This window comes from Equus quagga, chromosome 5 (assembly GCF_021613505.1).
Source record: "Equus quagga isolate Etosha38 chromosome 5, UCLA_HA_Equagga_1.0, whole genome shotgun sequence".
NCBI classification, from domain to species: Eukaryota; Metazoa; Chordata; class Mammalia; order Perissodactyla; family Equidae; genus Equus; species Equus quagga.
In genome coordinates, this window is record NC_060271.1 from 65,284,841 (window position 1) to 65,292,476 (window position 7,636).

Consider the following 7,636-nt stretch of genomic DNA (forward strand, 5'->3'; position numbering starts at 1 on the left):
AATCACAAGGAAAGAGATTGAAACAGCAATCAAAAGCATCCCAAAGAACAAAACCCCAGGACCAGACGGCTTTCCTGGGGAATTTTACCAAACTTTCAGAGAGGATTCAATACCTATCCTTTTCAAGCTATTCAAAAAATTAGGGAAGGTGGAACACTTCCTAACACATTCTACGAGGCCAACATCACTCTGATACCAAAGCCAGACAAGGAGAGCACAAAATGAAGAACTACAGGCCAATATCGCTGATGAACATAGATGCATAAATCCTCCACAAAATTTTGGTAACCTGACTTCAGCAATACATCAAAAGGATCATACATCATGATCAAGTGCAATTCATACCAGAGACACAGGGTTGGTTCAACATCTGCAAGTCAATCAACGTGATACACCACATCAACAAACTGAGGAATAAAAACCACATGATCATCTCAATAGATGCAGAGAAAGCATTTGACAAGATCCAACAGCCATTTATGACAAAAACTCTTAACAAAATTGGGATAGAATGAAATTATCTCAACATAATAAAGCCATATATGACAAACCCACAGCCAACATGATACTCAATGGGCAAAAACCAAGCACCATCCCCCTGAGAAGAGGAACAAGACAAGGATGCCCACTATCACCACTCTTATTCAACATAGTGCGGGAGGCTTTGGCGGGAGCAATTAAGCAAGTGAAAGGAATAAAAGGAATCCAAATAGGGAGTGAAGAAGTGAAACTCTCGTTGTTTGCAGACATGATCTTATATATAGAAAACCCCAAAAAGCCTTTGGAAAGCTAAGAGAAATAATTAACAACTACAGTAAAGTTTCAGGGTACAGAATCAACTTACAAAAATCAGTTGCTTTTCTATACTCCAATAACGAACTTACAGAAAGAGAAGTCAAGAATACAATTCCATTTGCAATTGCAACTAAAAGAATAAAGTGCCTAGGAATAAATTTAACCAAGGGGATGAAGGACTTAAACAATGAAAACTATAAGACATTACTGAGAAAAATTGGTAATGACTTAAAGAGATGGAAAGAAATTCCTTGCTCATGGATTAGAAGAATAAACATAGTTAAAATGTCCATACTACCCAAAGCAATCTACAGATTCAATGCAATCCCTATCAGAATCCCAATAACATTCTTCACAGAAATTGATCAAAGAATACTAAAATTCACATGGGGCAATCAAAGACCCCGAATTGCTAATGCAATCCTGAGAAAAAAGAACAAAGCTGGAAATATCACAATCCCTGACTTCAAAATGTACTACAGAGCCATAGTGATCAAAACAGCACGGTACTGGTACAAAAACAGGCACACAGATCAATGCAATAGAACTGAAAGCCCAGAAATAAAACCACACATCTACGGACAGCTAATCTTTGACAAAGGTGCCAAGAACATACAGTGGAGAAAAGATAGTCGCTTCAATAAATGATGTTGGGAAAACTGGACAGCCACATGCAAAAGAATGAAGGTAGACCACTATCTCACGCCATACAAAGAAATAAACTCAAAGTGGATCAAAGACTTAAAGATACACCCTGAAACTATAAAACTCCTGGAAGATAATATCAGTAGTACACTCTTTTACATAGAACTAAAAAGGATCTTTTCAAATACCATATCCTCTCAGACAAGGGAAACAAAAGAAAAGTAAACAAGTGGGAATTCATCAGACTAAAGAGCTTCTGCAAGGCAAAAGAAACTAGGATCAAAACAAAGAGGAAACCCATCAACTGGGAGAAAATATTTGCAAGTCATTTATCTGACAAGGGGTTAATCTCCATAATATATAAGGAACTCACACAACTGAACAATAAGAAAGCAAACAACCTGATCAAAAAGTGGGCAGAGGAGATGAAAAGACATTGTTCCAAAGCAGAAATACAGATGGCCAATAAACACATGAAAAAGATGTTCAACATCACTAATCATCAGGGAAATGCAAATCAAAATCACACTAAGATATCACCTTACTCCTGTTAAAATGGCTATAAACACTAAGACTAAAAATAACAAATGTTGGAGAGAGTGTGGAGAGAAGGGAACCCTCATACACCACTGGTGGAAATGCACACTGGTTTAGCCACTATGGAAAACAGTATGGAGACTCCTAAAAAACTAAAAATAGGACTAGCATATGACCCAGTTATCCCACTACTGGGTATCTACCCAAACAATTTGAAATCAACAATCCAAAGTAACATATGCACCCCTATGTTCATTGCAGCATTATTCACAATAACCAAGACATGGAAACAACCCAAGTGCCCATTGACTGATGATTGGATAAAGAAGATGTGGTATATATACACAATGGAATATGACCCAGCCAGAAAAAAGGACAAATTCATGCCATTTGGAATAACATGGAAGGGAATTAGGCTGAGCAAAATAAGTCAATCTGAGAAAGACAAACACCAGATGATTTCACTCATATGTGGAATATAAACAAGTACTGGGACAAAGAACACAGTTCAGTGGTTACCAGGGGAAGGGGGGTGGGGGTGGGCACAGGAGGTGAAGGGGAGGACTTATGTGGCAACAGTCAAGAAATAATGTACAATGAAATCTCACGTTGATGTAAACTATTAGGAACTCAATAAAAAAATAATTGTAAAAACATAATTTAAAATATTAATCATTGTAATCCTAATCAAAAAAGAGTGGTTATGTTAATATCAGATTAAACTGATTTCAGAGCAAAGAATATTACCAAGGATAAGGAGAGACATTCAGCAATGATAAAGGGGTCACTTTTTCAAGCACACACAACAATATTCAACATTTTTGTGGATACATTCACTATCCTGATTATAGAGATTAATTCACAAGTATAAACGTATAACATGTCAAGTTGTGCATTTAAATATGTGCAACTTATTGGATGCTAATTTTACCTCAATAAGTAAGTTTTTTTATTCACTCATTATCAAGTCATAAAAAGAATACAAAGGAGAGAAAAAATAATCTCTCGCCCTGCCAGAAAAATAATCTTATTTGAATTAGCACTTTGAAGCTTTCATGGACAATTCAAGGACTGTTCAGTCCTTCAACTCCATTTAAATTCTTGTTGTTTTATATGCTATGATTATCATATGTTTTACTTCTATGTGTACTTTAAACCTGAAAAATACTATTTTTGCTTTACACAGCTGATAGACATCATACTTATGCCCATATTTCACTGTATTTCTTACAGCATCTTTACACTAGTTATCCATTGCTGGGGAACAAATTGCCCCAAAACTCAGCAACACAAATATTAAACATTTATGGTCTCACACCATTTCTGTGAGTCAGGAATTTGAGGATACCTTCCCTGGCTGGTTCTGGATCCAGGTTTCTCATCAGGTTGCCGTCAAGATGTCAGCCAGAGATGCAGTTAGCAAATGATTTGAACAGTAGCTTTCAAGGTAACCCACTCATCTGTTGGCAAGTTAGTGCTGCCCATTGGCAAGAGGCCTCAGTTTCTTACCATGTTAATCTGTCCATAAAGCTACTAGCCTGTTCTCACAAGATGGCATCTGGCTTCCTCTACCGTAAACTATCAAAAAGACAGTAGTAAGAACTTACAATCTCTTTAATGTCCTAGCCTCTCAAGTCACACAATTTTGTTTCTACAATATTCTACTGGTTACATGGGTTGTCCTGATTTAATGTGGAGAGGAGGATGTTAATATCAGGAGAAAGAAATAGCAGGAGGTAGGGAATGTTAGGAGACTTCTTGGTGGCTGAGTATAATAATTTCTGAGTTTTCAACCATATTGCTGTTGTCTAAAATATCTCCTTTAGCTTCCCTTTCAGCATGGGTCTACTGGTAATAAAATATTCCAATTATTTTCTGAATATGTCCTTATTTTGTCTTAATTCTTGAAACACACATTCCTTTGGTAGGTAATTTTATTTTGGTAATGAATTTTTTTCTTGAACTTTGAATGCATACTATTCCATTGTCTTATTGCTTTATTGTTTCATATCAGAAGTCAACTGTAATTCTTACAGCGTGTTTTTAAAGGAAATTTATCTTTTTTCTCCATTTCTTTTAAAGGGTTTGCTTTTCTGCTTTTGTTTCTGCTTTGTTTTGTTTTTTCTTGCTGAGGAAGACAAGACCTGAGCTAATATCTGATAAAAATCATCCTCTTTTTTGCTTGAGGAAGATTTGCCCTGAACTACCATCTGTGCCAATCTTCCACCATTTTGTATGTGGGATGCCACCACAGCATGGCTGGTGAGTGGTGTAGGTCCACATCCAGGATCCAAACCCACAAAACTGGGCTGCCCAAGCAAAGCATGCAAAACCCAAGCACTACACCACAAGGCTGGCCCCAAAGGCTTTGTTTTCCTCTTTGGCTTTAAGCAAATGTACTATGATGTGCTCAGGTTGAGTTTTCATTTTATTTATCGGGCTTGTGTTTCTTGGAGCTTCCTGAATCTATGACTTGATGGATGTCTTTCATCAACTTTGGAAAGTGACCAAGCACTACATCTTGAAACATTGCTTTTCCCTCCATTGCTTTCTTTTTTTCTGTCATTTCAATTACACATTGCCTTCTCAGTAAATCCCATGTGTTTAAGAATCTCTTTTCTATATTTTCCCTCCTTTTGTCTCTCTTTTCTTAATTCTAGACATTTTCTTCTAACCTACTTTTTAGTTAACTCACTTCTCTTGAGCTGAGTTTAATCAACTGTGAAATCTGTGGATGGGATCCTGAGTTTCATTTATTTTATTTTTTCAGTACAATATTTCTATTATGTGTTGAACTAACCAAGTAATTAAATCTAGGTGCTTTCAAGTAAATTCAGTTGCATCCAGTAGTTTGAAAAGCCAGCTCAGGATAACTATCAAAACCCCCTCTGGTCACAGAGACTATGTAAGATTTTGTACCTACTCCTGTTCCTAGTCCTGCTGTCCATTCTAAAACAGAGGGCAGAGTGAAGGGAAAATCCCTTAAAAGGCACAGGTTACTGTGGCTTCAGGTGTACTACAAGTTCAGCTACTGAGACTTTTGTAATCTGTTCTAAGAGTTGGGGAGATACTCAATGCTGAGTAGATCAGGTGGCACACTGGATGTTCTATAGGTGTCCGTGTGGCCTCAGCACTGCTTCTTGGCATGAGAAATTTCCTAAGATCCAGCTGTACTCTGTATCAAGTAGACCCTAGCTGGAGAGCAATACCTCATCCCTCACAAAAGGTCAATTCTGCCTTCAATTTTACTCTTATAAAGGTTAACCTTTTGTGTCAACTTGGCTGGCTATGCTGCCAGTTGTGTGGACAAACACCAGTCAAGATGTTGCTGTGAATGCATGTTTTGTTGCAATTAACATTTAAATCAACACTTTGCAAAAAGCTGATTATGCCACATAATGTGGGTAGGCCTCATTCAATCAGTTGAGACATTTAACAACAAAAACTGAGATTTCCCAGTGAAGAAGAAATTCTTCCTCAAGATTGCAACATAGAAGACCTGCTGGGTTTCAGACTAAAGACTGCAACATCAACACTAACCTGAATTTCCAACCTGCCAGCCTCCTCTACAGATTTCCAACTTTCTAACACCCACACTTGCACTTCCTTAAATCTCTCTCTCTGGGTATACATTCCATTAGTTCTTTTTCTCTGCAGTATCCTAAGAAAAAACACACTTCAAACCTTATGTTCCAACACTTGAGTCCACAGGAGCAAAACATTTCTGATTGTCATGCCAAACATAGTAAATTCTTTCTCTCACACTGCCCTCCCACTATTTCTCCAACACACTGGTCTCATTTCTGCCTCAGAGCAGTGCTATTTCCTCTAGCTAAAGCTCTATTCCCTGGAGATATTTCTATGGCTCATTTTCTCATGACATTAAGGCCTTGATAGTCACACCTTCTCATTCTCACCTTCTCCATGACATTCTACGGTAGGTTCATTGCAAAAAAGGATCCTCTATTATTAAAGGGGACTCCTCATTCCCTCCCTATATGCATGCTTCCTCCAGTATAACTTTGCAGTTCCTCTTATGAACAGGTAAGTGCTATTTAACATCTCCTTCAATAGGATCAATTGCATTGATCCTTACAATGCATAAATTGGGACATTGGGACAGTACTGAGTCTAGATTTCAAGATACCTTAAGTAGTGTTACTTTCTCTCTAGTGACCCTGCCAACAGCCTTGGGAAATTGAGATTAGTTTGCCAGTTGATGAGAGACATGAGGTTGTCACCCAGACAGCCCCAGCTGATGATCAGCCAACTATAGAAATGTGAAAGAGATTAAAGAAATTTGGGCCTTTCTGTATTAATCAGCACCCAGTTGACCTGTCAGCTGACTTCAAGCACACAAGCAAGCCAGTGAAGATCAATAGAGTATGGCACATATTAACAGAACTAATCAGCTGACCCATTAGCATAACAGCAATAAAAATGCCAGCATTTTAAACCACAGCATTTTGTGGCTGGTTTATTACATGACAATAGCTAACTAATGCACCATCTAGTTTAAAATTTCTCCTCACTCTTACCCCACAATCTTTTATCCTCTTCCTTGCTTTACTTTTCTTCCAGCACTTAGAAAATTACAGTAAATATTTACTGATACAATTGTTTATGGTCTGGTTACCCCAACTGGAATGAAAGCAGATATTTTTGCTCCTGACACATAGGAAGAACTCAAAAACTATCCTGAATGAATGAATGCCACTGATTCCTCAATAGCAATACTTTAAATATATTTGTAATTATCATGAGGAGCTGTTAAGCAGGTAAGAGTGTTCAAATTACACTGATGAGGTTTGCAGGAATCTTTCCTGAAGCTAAATTTAATTAACCCAAATATTTCAGAAGGAGGTGAAGAAGTAATATCAAAATGACTGGAGTTTTTCCATTTTTACACTGAAATGAGCAGGTTAATTAAATGTTGTCCAAAGGACTCAAGTTATAGCACGCTTAGAGCAATGATTTCCTTCAGTCACAAAATTAGACTTGGGTGCCCAAGAGATGGATTTAAAGAGGAAGATGATAGATGATGAGAAAAAGTAACAGGGAGCACTATCGTATATTTCTAGAGTGGTAGGGTTAAAGAATGAGAGAAGTGCATTTGTAAGAATGAGTACAACTGTGGAAATGGAGAGAAGATAAAGGTGGTACAAAGGGAGACAGAGTAGGAAAACAACTTCAGTGACACTGATCATGAATGCTTCGCTGGAAAATCTGTGCATGGAAAGAAACAGCAAGAGAGGGATACAACCTTCTTTGTGGAAGGTTTTGAGTAGGAGAGGTGAACGATATAATAATGGGATAGTCCAGAGTTAAAAGGATGATTGCAGATAAAGAAAGGAAACCAGGAGAGCTAGAAATTAAAATAGAAATGTTCCTGAATCTCAGAAGAACAGGGAAGAGAGAATGGATCCATCATAGTGTAAAACTCAGTGAACCCTTTTCCAGAGGGTAGAGACAAACCTTATTGGCTGAATCACACAATGAGTCCATGAGAAACATGCAGGTTCCTGTGACACAAAACCTCCTGATCTCTAAGAGATATTTACAGCATTTTTTTTTCCAGCCATCTCCCATAAAAAGGGATTCAGAAAAAGCAAACCCTCTTAATTTTCCCCTGGACCCTACAAATCCAGCACAGAGTGAG